This window comes from Cupressus sempervirens, chromosome 10 (genome assembly GCF_028749045.1).
Source record: "Cupressus sempervirens isolate cs-2001-9-10 chromosome 10, ASM2874904v1, whole genome shotgun sequence".
Taxonomy (NCBI): Eukaryota; Viridiplantae; Streptophyta; class Pinopsida; order Cupressales; family Cupressaceae; genus Cupressus; species Cupressus sempervirens.
Window position 1 is genome coordinate 366292710 of NC_143127.1, and position 13578 is coordinate 366306287.

The following is a 13578-nucleotide window of genomic DNA, read 5'->3' on the forward strand; positions in this document are numbered from 1 at the left end:
TAATTGAGCTGATAGTGGAAAAAGCTTTAAGGAAGCAATTAGATATTTCTTGGGAGGAAGTTCTACTATGAGGGCTTAAGGAGCCTATCCTAGAACTAGTGTGGCATAGAGCAGGTTAGAGGGTTAAAACTGCTAAAGGAATTAGAAAAATCTTTATCAAAATTGGACAATGTTCTTCGTCGAAAAAGAAAAAGAAAGCTAAGGTTAGAAGCCTTAATTCATCTGATTCCCCTAATTCTACTCTACTAATTCCTCTACTTCAAGAATAGTGCATCAAGTGGAATTGGAGACTCCTACATAGAAAGTTGAAGTTTCCCCTATAGTAGAAATAGTTTCCCCAAAGTGTAAGAAATGAAAAATTAACCCTAGTACTAGCCGATAGGATAAGGCATCTCCTGTAGCCAAGAGCACTTCCAAAAAAAGGAAAGCCCTAGAAAAGGAGGAAACTAAATTAAGGAGAAGTGCTAGGTGAATAACAAAATGAACTAATGAACCTCAGCTAACCCAAGATTTTGAGCCAAAGGAAGAAGAAATAAAAATATCTAGCAAGAGGTTGATTTATGGCCTGAAATTACTCAACAAGATGAGTAATGGACTGAAGCTATGGAATAGGGCATATTTGAGGAATTTCATGATGTCAAAATAGAGAAGGTACCTAATAAGCTCGAGAATGCAGAAGTCATTACAATCGAAGATGACTCCAGCTCAGAGGAGTAAGCTTATGTATTTCAAAGGAAGGGGAAGGGACTAGCCTCTGGGAATTTTTAGGGAGATGATTTAGAAAGTGATGATTCTGATAGTTATATCAGGGAAGTAGATGAACCAACATTTTCTCCTACAACAGAATCTCATATGGCAGAGAAGGATCCCTATGAAGAAAATCTAGCTATTGATATGGACCTTGTCAATAAGGTGGTTGAGAAAATTTTGAACGAAGGGTTAGAAACATTAGCTTCAGTTGCTCAATAATGCTCTGATAGTGAGAGAGCTATGATTATTTGGATGGATCCTTTAAAAAGGACAAGTGCTAAAAATGGTAATTCATCCATTCCTCAAGCAATAGATAATTCTCACCATGGTTCAATATTAACTCAATCTAGTCCAACATGTTTGTTGGATGTTATTTTCCTATTGGCTAAACAATTAAATTCTGAGAGGGAAAATTGGAAACAGTAAAGGAAATAACTGAATAAAATCATAGACACTCACTATCAAGAAACACTTGTTTAGGAGGAAAAGGTAGAATAGTTAAGTGTAGAGCTTGACAAAATTACATCCTTAATTCCTAATTTAATGGGTTGTAGATCCCCATCACCTGTCTATGCTCTGTTTCTTAGAGAACAACTGTTGAACTATCAAATGACCTACATTATATAGGATAGGACTCCCTCATTACAAGAGCCTACCTAGTTTTCCCAAGCTTTCCATAACTCTCTTGCAACAATAAAAAAATTGTTATGTGAGTTTATCTTCACAATCTTGCAGTTCTAGATGACCAAGTTTGGAATCCCTTACTTTATGTTGGGGATATTCAACTTAGAGCCTTCATGTCTTGGATACAAAATGAAATTAGTTGGAACACTCAAGATGAAGTGTATAGAGCTTTGGAGTCAGACATTCCCTTGTTTCTAAGGCCTGAAGCCAAGGATCCTCAAACTCTCTATTATAACTGGTTAAGAATAACCCCCTCTAAATTAGGTAGCAAGATCATCTATCCAATGAGGAAGAAGCATTTAATGCATATGAACAGATGGTGAATATTGAACTACCTGAGGCTAGAAATGCCATACATTAGCTTTGGAACAATTTATTTGGGGAGATGAGAAAGAGAGAACCACATTCACCTCTCAATTTTTCTATGGTAACCTAGTGTGCTCCTTGGTGCATTTCTTTGGGAAGCGAAACTGAATTTTTTTGGATTCCATTAACCTTTCAACCTCCATTGTTAATGTCTCCATTACTTGCAAATTCAAAAAGTTTGGATAGTTTTAACATGCAAGAGGACAAGGATGGGTGGAAGAAACACAAGAAAACAAAAGGATTCTACTGGAGTTTTACAGAGGGAGAATATGGATAGAGGATAGCTACTGACTATAGGATGACAACTAGGTTAAAGAATTATTTTCTGCAGGACCAACAAATGGCTAAGCTAGGTGGAATGATGAGTCAAGTTTATAGGGTGTCTTTTTTATGATTTTCTAAGTTCAGACTTGAATATCTTATAGTTTTTCATAAACGTGATACAATATTTTATGTTTATAAGTTTTAACTATATGTATATTTGATGCTTATAAAACTTAAAGAAAATACTAAATATATATCTAAATTAATGAATTTCATGGTGGATCTGGTATATTTCTTCTCTAGCTTTAATGGGTAGATCTCTTGCAGTTATTTGACAAGGATAAATTAAAATGGGGAAAACTTATTATGATCTATGCCTTGGATTCATGTTTTGGATTTTGTTGTGTTAACCTTTTGCAAGAAAAATAAGTCAAGCAAGGAGTGTGGACTAAAGGATGAATGGATCTTTCAAGATGGGTGATTGTTTCAGAGTTCATTATAGCTCCACTCCTTCCATCACTTTGCAATTGCTAATTTAGTCCAAGACAATCTAGTTGCCGAGCGTTCCTATATTTCTGAAGCATTGAATGTGGCTTATCTTCTTGCATAAATGATGTTGTCACTCTTGAAACAAAAATTTGTTATGCTATGTAATGGAAGACCTAGTTTGTAGGCATTCTATTTTTCCTAGTTTCCTTTAAATAAGCTGGAACTCATGTTTCTAGGCTAGTTAGATGTTCTGAGGATTGATGTTGTAATCAAGCAGTAGAGTAAAGCATTTTGATATTCTATATTGTGTCTATGTCTTATTGAATGAATATATGACAGTTCTTCACTTCAATCTCTAAGTTATAATCATTCACACTTCCATGGGGGCCCACAATGAGGTGAATTCCTTGTTCATGCTTAAGTAGAATTCAGTTAAGTTTCCTTTGATTTGTTAAGTATTATTATTCTTGTAGCCACTGGTAGCAAAACCATTGATTGTATCCTACAACATAGGTTTACTTCCAAAGTATTATTTATTTATTGTTATGTTTTTTTCTTCAAGATGAGAATTAATCTATAAGTTTAGTTTCTAGTATAAGTTTCCTGTAGGAACTGCTTTTACCTTTGTAGTGATGACTATTAAGAAGAACTAAAGCATAAATTTTGTAGTCATTATCTCAAGTTTACATTCCCAGATTGATACATTAAATGAGTAGCATGATGTTCTAAGTAGAAACATGGTGAATTTTAGCAATGAATCATTGTTTAAGGGTGTCCAGTCCTTGTGTTACTAGAATATTATTCTAACCAGTCACTGGTGAGAATATATTCTTTGTCAAATTTTTGCTTTTCTTGGAAAGCTAGTTGCTATTGCACATCAACCCCTCAATAAAAAGGTTCTCTCTTATGCCTAAATCTATGTTGAAATTGATTTGAATAACCCATTACTAGATTCTATGGAAAATTTTCTTGTGTCTTCTTCCTGGGTGCATCAATTGGATTATGAATCCCTTCCTTTCTGATGTCATATATTTCATGAGTATGGTCATCTATAACATCAATTTTCTTGGGTCTCATCTTCTATAGGGATAGATGGCTCTACTATTGGTAATGGTGGTGGTCAATCGAACACTACAAGAAAAGGTAAAGTTCATATGGATGACATAGCTAAGGGGCATGCACAAGAAGATAATGTGGGAAAAGGGAAGAATCAATTGAATGATATTGTTTGGGATAAAGATGGCTTTATTCCTATTCACCCATAAGCTAAGGGGCATGGTTAGAAAAGGCCCTTCAAAGACCGATAGTCAATTTCTAGTTTTAATCAATTTAGGTTCTATAAAGTATGGTTTTAGAGGAGGTTATTCCTCCTAATATCTCAACTGATCTAGTTTGCAATGGGGAATCTCTACCTCATGATTCCTATGAAGCATCTCAAGTTGTGATTCATTAGCCAAATGAGCTTCCTATTACTCCTGAGTCTTGAGCTTTGGTGACTCATGTGGTGCCTCAAGATAATGTTGGTGTTCTGGCATACTTAGCTCATGATGTGCTAGCATTTGGTAGGGGTAAGGGGTCTCCCTTCCCTTTGGGTTTGCCACAAAGAATTTTTAAGAGGGTTTCATTTACTCCTCTAAAGTGTACGTGTAAAAAAGACCAAGCGAAGCTTAGATTTATATGATATATGTTGATAGAGGCTGAGGCTTTGAAACCCTTTGATGCTCATATCCCCCATCCTCCTTAGTGATGATCATCCTCTCATGGAATGTTAGGGGGTGAAATAGAATACCTATAAAAAGGCTATTCACAATTTGGTGATTGATCATTCTCCAAATGTTTTTGTGTTTAGGAGACTAAGCTTTCAATGGAATCTATGGACTAATTTGCCTCTAGTATTTGGCCTCGTTGGAAATTCTAGCGTGTTGGGGCTATTGGGACGACTGGTAGTTTGGATATCTTTTGGGACCCTTAGAAAATTTCTCCCCTTGGATGGGTACCTTCTTGCTGAGCTCTATCTATGGTAGCTTCTTCTAAGGATTCTAATGATGTGATCTTGATTACTAATGTGTATGCACCTATCAATTTTGTGGGAAAGGTGAAACTCTAGATGCATATTCAACATGTTAGAAACTTTCATCCTTACCATGCTTAGGTGTTAGCATGAGATTTCAAGTCAATTTTAAGTCTAGAAGAGAAGAGGAGTAGGTTGGTCCGATTAGGGCCAACATCTGATATTTTCCATTACAATATAGATCTCTTGCATCTTTCAAATATTAAGCCTGCTAATGGTCTGTTTACTTGGAATAATTGAAGGACTGGAGTTGTAATATCCCCTATCCATCCAAATTTTAATATAGGGACAATGTTCTCAAATCCTCGAAGACTTGTATATATATTTTCTTTACCACATTTCTTCAACACCATATCCAGAAATAACTAATATGATACCTACATAGAGACTTGTAAAAAACTATCTTCCTTCATTATCACATTACTACAAACTGCATATTATTTTGAATGATCTCTTTGCTCTAATTTTTTACAGTGCATCTAATCTGATTCTTATGCTTGGTTGACCTTTGCTACATATATGTCATCTATGTCATTCATTAACCCTCAGTAGTAGTTCCTCGACTCTTCCTATTCTCTCAATCCAAAATTTAGTTTAAATGTTTGTTGTTCATGAATTATAGTGTCACGTTGAATGGTCATTCCAAAATATAATGATTTTGGCTTTGCATTCACTACAGGCTAGATCGTCAACTAATTTACTTTTTTTTATCATGCTCTTCCACTAACATATGTATGTGTATGTGTGACTAAGCTTCCCACATGATTTATTCTTGACATTGATATGATTGTATTGTCTTCCATTTATTTATTGCATGCTTCCCTTTTCTGTGTGTTGGATAACTTATCTTGTGAAAATGAATGTCTTAACTATGAATTATATTCGTGCAATTATATATAGTCTAATTATTTTATTTCTATTACTAATTCAATCCATATGAATTCCCATGCATGTATATAAGTTTATAATCCTAGGTGGACTGATTGAACGCATATCTATTCCAAATGGGTCTTCCAATAGTATTATCTTGTTGGTGTATATGATAACAACACCAAAATTTAGCTACGATTATTGTAGTTGTATGTTGATTGGAGGAATCGATCAAATATTTCTAGAAATACAAGACCAATGGTATGTCCAACACGAACTATAATTGCTTGGTGATAGATACTTTCCTTGAATATGGATGTCCCCCCAATTATTGTTCCCTTTGCTGAGTAATATCGATTCCTTTTGGTTTTGTAGTTACTTTTGTCCATCCACTTTTATTCCTCCTCAATGGTTATGGGCTTATCCTTGCCGGTGAATGGATAAAGATGATGATGGCAGATATACAATACAAAAACATATGGATGAATACTTAATTCTTTTCCCCCTAATCTCCTAAGATAAAGATCTCCAATTCTTTATACATATCCGTAAAGACAACCATTTTAATGACCATGGCCATTAGTTGAGTGATCTAATATTTTATTAATTAATATGGTTTCATAATTATTTTGTTGTTGATAATATATTTTGTATTATGATATATTATAATCTATTTTAGAGTTATATTATAACTTTCAGATTTTATAACTGTTCAATTATTATATAATTATTTATTTATTCATATACTATAAATTCTTATTTATATGATTTTATCATATGATTATTTCTATCGTATTGATTTCATTATGATTGTATATGATATGCACATATTGATTATATGTTACTAGTAATATACTATATTATTATTTATTCTACTATTAATTAATTTTGATTAAATCTTATAAATATGGGGACATGACAGGAGTTGATTCTATCTCAAAACATCTTGATAGATTTCTTGTTTCTTGCTTTTCAACTAGTGGTGCCCAAACACTTTCTTCTAAAATTCTGGACTAGAGGGCTTCTGATCACTCGCTAATTAAATTTTCTTCTACTAGGGGTATTATTCCTAAGAATCCTCCTTTTAAGTTTTAGTTCATGTGGCTTCAGGACTCCTCTCTTCATGATCTTATTTTACCTGGTGGAGGGGTGGTGCCCCTGCTTTTCACACTCTTATGTTTTCTCTTTCTAAAAATGTCAATATGTCAAAACTTAGCTTAAGAGATGGAACATAGATTGTTTTGGGAACCTTCATTCCTTGAAGAGGCTCGCTTAGGAGCATTTTGATGTTATTACTAGATAGATTCAAGATCTTGGTTCCTTTGAGGATTTGGGTAAGGATGAATCTCTTGCTTCTAGAGATGTAGAAGAATGAGAACTTTGGGAGTAAATATTTTGGAAGCAAAAAGCCAAGGTTGATTGGCTTCAAGAAGGTGATAGAAACACTACCTTTTTTCCACACAATTGTGCAATCTTGTCAAAATTAGAGCTATATTTATTCTTTAGTTAATTCTGAAGGTATCCAGTTATCTTCCTTACCAGTTGTGTTTTAGGAGGCTATTTGGTACTTTTCTAACCTCTTCTCTTAGGATTCTCTTCCTGCTGATAATGAAGAGCACATTATTTTGTCTTGTATTTCTGCCCTTATTTCTCAAAAAATGAATGATCATCTTAGGCGCCCAATCTCTTTGGCTAACTTGGAGGAAGTGGTCTTTGGTATGACTAAAGGAAAAGCCCCTATCCCCGATGGCTTTCCTATTGAATTCTTTTAGGAATTCTATGACATCATTAATCAAGATTTGTTAGAAGTTGTTAAGGAATCTTATTCTAGCAAACAGATGCTTTAGGCACTGAATTTTACTTTCTTGGTTCTTAATCCAAAAAATATGGGACTAATTAATTGGATTTTTTTTGACCTATTTATCTATGTAATGTGGCTTACAAAGTTATTACTAAGTTTAATTCTAAGAGACTTAAAAAGTGGTTTCCTACTATTATCTCAGAAGAAAAAGGAGGTTTTGTTGCAAGAAGATAAATCTTAGATGGGGTGGTTATTGCTACTAAAGCTATCCACTCTATGGCTAGCTCAAGGGATTGATCTATATTTATTAAGTTTCATATGGCTAAGGCCTATGATAGAGTCAAATGGAGCTTTCTAAGGAATATTCTTCTCACCTTTGGCTTTAGCTCAAAGTGGGTGAGGTCTGTTCTTCTTAGTGGAAAACCTTCCTAGCTATTTGGTGCTTCTAGGGGTCTCCTCTAGGGTAATCCTCTTTCCCCCTATCTTTTCATTATTATGGCAGAGGGTTTGGATAGATTCATTAAGTATCATGTGCCCTAGAACTCTATCTAGGTGTGGTGCTAGGGGGATGGTTTACCTTCTAGTGAAGAAGCACCACAATAAATGTTCATGAAATGAAATGGAAAGACTAATTTTGAAGTCTTATGAATCCTTAGGATTGTTTAGGAATATTGGCTATTTCATTGGACCCATTTGTGAGACCTAGTTCCAAGATTGGCGTACTATAAGCCCTTGGTCAACTATGGTCAAAGGTGTCAAATAACCGAGAATCTTAGGATAGATTAGTTTTTCATGTTTCAACATGTTTTTATCCATATTGGATTAGTTAGAAACCAATTTGGTTAACGTAGGAAAAAATGCACTAGAAGTACAAAGTTGCTAAAAGTTGTCAAGCAACATTTTAGCAACTTTTTGCTAAATTTTGTAAATTGAACCCCAGTGGTTATATATGGCTTAGATAGTTGTTATAACCACTGGGAAGGTTTAAATTATCCCTTTCAGGTGGGTGGTAGGTAGAGATATATAATTTTTCCTTCAAATCAATAAAAATATCAAGTTTACTGTAAATCTACTGCTAAAATGTGTTGTACGGACACCCTCTGACATATAAGTATAGATATCTAATATTATTGGATAGCTTGGTGTATCATATTTTTGTTACACTTGGAATGAGGTTCTAATTCTCTCTACAACTCAAGATATTTCATTTTACTAATTGTTGTTCGCATTTTGTGCCATTACCTAGGGTTTCATCTATTTTCCCCCATATCGTGAGATTCCACCATAGGAAATTGATGGCCATGGGTGGAATCCAAGTTAGGAAAATGTATTTTATGTTCCTTTTGGTTTTAGGTCAAAAGAAGTAGGCTGGAGAGAGAAACTTGATGCCCTAGGCATGCAAGATCCATGTGCATGCTAGAAATTTGTTGCAACATCTCCCATAACTCGCTATAGAGAAGGTTTCAATGCTTAAAAATTGGCATGTGATCATATTACATGATCCCCACCATGTTAAAATTTCTATATTTATTTTTTTCTCAAGGGATAGGGTACTTCCTTTGTTAATGAGGCCCTAATTGCCTAGATTCCTAAGTGAGCCTTAAAAAACTCAGTTGTTGCATACTTCTCTTAAGATCCCAAGGCTTTAGTATGTTGTAAAAACCCCAAAATGGTATCCAAATTAGTGATTCTTTTATTTTATTTTTGAGGAGATGTTTGTGATTTTCCATGTTCAAGGCTACAAGCCTAGTCTTGAGTTTGTGAAGCAACTAGCCAATGAAAGTTGCACAGTTTGAATCTAATGTTGGATTCATGTTAGTTTGGACCTAAATAGACCCTTTCCATGATTTTAAGTCACCCATGGCCCTTATTTGTTTTTGGGGGGTTTTGTGTCAAATAAGCCTTATGATGCCCTTTAGAGCAACTAGTGATTAGTTGTCTTTGTGATAGGCTTTCCTTGTGATTGGGGATTCCTAGGAGTGGTTGGGTTGTGATAACCATTACCATCTTATCAAGTACTTGTGATAGGTGTTTTGGGGGCTGATTAGCTTAACAAGGACACTCATTGTTCCTTAACCTTCAGTGAAGAGGATTCTAGGAACCTTGTCCATTCCCACTACCTAGTTCCATTGCATCACCTTCTCTTTCTCATCTTCAATTTTTTGATGAGTTTTCTCTTGCAGGAATCACTAAAGTCAATAAAGTTGAAGCCTTCTGACATACTTTGGATATTTATTTGGCGATGATATACCAAAAATTTAATGAACACAAATCTTCTATATATTTCTTTAACACTTGTGATCCTATTTAGCAGAGGATTGCTAATATCATTAGGTTATAGATTGGTTTGTTGCATTTAAATTATCTTGGCATTCCTATTGTTGTTTCTGTAACACCCTACCAAGAAACCCAAAATAAATTAACCTAAAGTTTCTCTAAGTTTTCCAAACATTTTTTTTTAAAGATTAAACTAATAAGAGATAACATAGCGAAAGCGATAATTCACATACATACAACCATCCATAAAAAAATTACATCTCTTAAGGGTTCCATGATGTTGAATCACATATATAAGTTTATTATATTAAATCTAACACATACGAAAAATCCACATCATGGAATAACCACAACTAAAAATCCAATGAAATAATATACAATTACATAAGATGCCACTTGGCATAGCCAGAATACATAATCATCTACTATACAAGTCGTGCATGGTATGAAAAGCTAAAAGAATATACATCATGAATAAAATACATCACCTCATAAGATCTTTGATAATCAAGTATAGTACAATAGAAAACAGAAATACAAGATAAAAAAGAAAGGAATAACTGCACAAGTACATTAAACAACACCATCCAACTGTCAGATCTCAATGGTCGAAGAAATAATAACACCTGACCTTGTAGACCCTAAATGGCCCACTCCGACCATGCTGAGGAGATAATCTCAAGTCCCATATGGATATCAATCCACAAGTCATAACCAACATCTAGGTCAAGGAAATCCTGATAGCAATTCATCTCAAAGATACCAAGACACAAGTATCATCTAATCCCAAAGGCAACAAAGATACATAGGAAATATACTATGCAAGTGGGAAAGTCTCATATCATGAGCCAACTCTAAGGCTACCCTGGTAGCCTCTTTGGACTCTAGCCCCCTAGTGTCTCTATGTAGCATCAATATCCTTTTGTACAGATAAAGTATACTAATGAAGCAAGGTCATAACCAAGCATCCTCTCTACTCCCATCCTAGCCTGTACTAGCACTCAAGGCATGGGCAAGGAAAAACACTGACTCTTATTAATTCATTTTACACTCATTTAATGAAATGTTATCACTTATTAAAACAACTTACAATGGGTTACCTAGGCAACCTCTTTAGGTATCTGACCTCCATTGCAAACCACTTCCCAACATACAAATAGATTACCTACCCTAAGCTCACGAAAGTACAACTCATAAAATCACTATTTTCACCTCAGTCCTTTACAAAAAACTAGAAATCACCTATAGATGAAACACAATATTCACCTCAGTCCTTTAGAAGCAACTGACAAGCACCTAAAGATCAATCACAATAATCACCTTAGTCCTATCCAAGCAACTGGAAAGCACCAAAAGATAACTAATCAAAAACTCAAAGGTTACAACAAAAAAGTCATAATAATCAACTCAGTTCTATATAAGCAATTGGAAAGCGCTAACAAGTAACTGATCAAAACTCATCATAGAAAATACATGAATACATCATAATAGTCGGGTATAAATGATCATATAAATAACACCATCACTGAACAAAACCCCCTAAGCCTCTGGTAAACATCCTGAATGGTCAACGTACTAAGTCAAACCTGAACCCCAACACCAACAAACCATACATCACATCAAGTATAAAAAAAAAGTAGTTTTCAATATTCATCAGGCTTTGAAAACATAAAAGCTCAATTTTCATTATTGATTTTCAAGTTTTCATAATTTGTTTGGTTTTGAACACATAAGAATTTGATTTAAAAACAGGGTTCTAGTTTCCATTCCCAAAATAATCATAAATACTAGAGTTTTCAAATAAATAAAATAATAGAATTTCCCTAGTACTAGGAACCATTTCCTTAAAACTGAATCCATTTTCCTTTTAAATGACATAACACCCTTAATAAAAAAAAATATATAAACTATTTAACAATGTCTCATGATTAAGTATTATTATTAGTTAAATTTTTTATTAAGTATTATTATTATTATTAATAACAATCATTAAACTACTAATAAAATAATATATAAATATATTATTTATTAATAAAAATAATAATTAAATTAAATAATATAATAGTTATTAATAAAAAATATAATATTTAACAATAATAATAATAACATTTAATAATATTAATACTATTATTATTAATATAATAATATAAAAAAGACAATTGTAAATATTAACATGCGATATCAAATCACATTCCCAAATTGGGGAGGCTATTAGTCGATTGACTACTTGGGCAACCACTACTTTGGTAATGTTCACTGCCTCAATAACTTTCATTGCTTTGGCAGTGCCCTTTGCCATCGTAGCCAAGTTGCCTTTACAATCATTGAGGGAGGGGGGAGGTCATGGTCTCTCCTCACTCTCTTTTAATTTTTTTTTAATTATAAAAAAACATAAAAACAACGCCCCCTTCTCTAATTCAAACACGATTCCCAAAAATGAAAAACACGATTCCCAAAAATGAAAATCTAGACATGTCATAAAAATTATCACAGTAAATAATTACTGTGGAAATTTTTATTGATATAAATATATAAAATTTTAAAACAATTGTATCAGTAGATCTAATAGGAAAACAAATGCAATTATCAATTTGTAAAATGAAGCATAGGTATTCCTTTCCAAACCCCATCCTAAATCCAAACAATCAAATTATGAAACCCCAAATTTATCAGACAAGGGTTTCCAATCTCAATATCTTTCACAGATGATTTTAAGATCAATAAATTTCAACGCAAGGGTTTCAACTTGAACTATATTCAGAAAAATAGATCCCTTCCAACACAGAGAAGACAGAGAGATTTTAAAGAGGAAATTACTGCTTGACAAGATCCTACCTTGATTTGATGCTAACCGATCAGATGCTTAGAGCTCACGAGAAATTCTTGTTCTTTCAAAAACCTCTTTCTCAAAAATTTGCTCCTCCAAACTTGTGTGCGGAGAAATGAGCTCTAATTTCTTAATAAAGAGCTTTCTCCCTTTAGGGTTTCAGTATTGCAATCATGCGAAACCTTTTCTTTTATTATTTTATTTTATTTTAATTTCTTGTGCAATTTTTTTGTATTTTAATTAAAACTAACTTTATTAAATTTATTCTCTCTCTTTTATTAAATCACAAGATGCCTTTAATAATATATTTATTAACTTAACTAATAATAATATTTAAAGTTTATTATAAAAATATGAAACTCCTAAATAAATTATCATTAAATTAAATTAATATAATTACCCCTAAAATTAGAACTTTAATTAAATGTTTTAAATTTAATTAATTTCTCAATTAATTAAATATAATTAAATATTGATTATTTTCTTATAAAAAATTTCATTGAATTAAATCATTTAATAATATTTTCATTTTATTTAAATATAACTAAAAATCACAACAGACCCACAAACTAAATAAGAAAATCCATCTGAAAGATAAGTACTAAATCAAACTCAAGGGTCAAAATCATGAATTCGCGTCACTTGATGAATTAAGAAGGGTAAATTTTAGATACTTGTCCTACTTTCAAGGACAATTGGCTTAGGGTTAGGATTTGGACTCAAGAACTCTCTCCCTTATTTTACCATTGAGATAGTGCGATAGGGCACACTCATCCTGGCAATTTAGGGAAGTCAATGTCTAGTATTTGCTATCTGCTTAAAAGCTGAGCATGTGCATGTATATATAAATCTAAACTAAACAAGCAAAGATGTGGAGTGGTGCATCATGTAGATCTTGACTAGCAAGTGACTACAACTCCCTCCCTCAACCACATCAAAAATGTTAAACATAAAGTAAAACATACAAGTACACCATACACATGCAAGTATGGGGTAAGTAACAATATAAATTCTATGAAAAGCATTCATCTAACTATCATCATGAAATAACCGAAATCACCATATGAACATATATGTATCATCATCAAAAGAATAATCATGAACACATGAAATATCTGAGTATCAAGTAGGTCATCACATAAATCAACTGAGTCTGAAATAACATCCAATTAAATATGG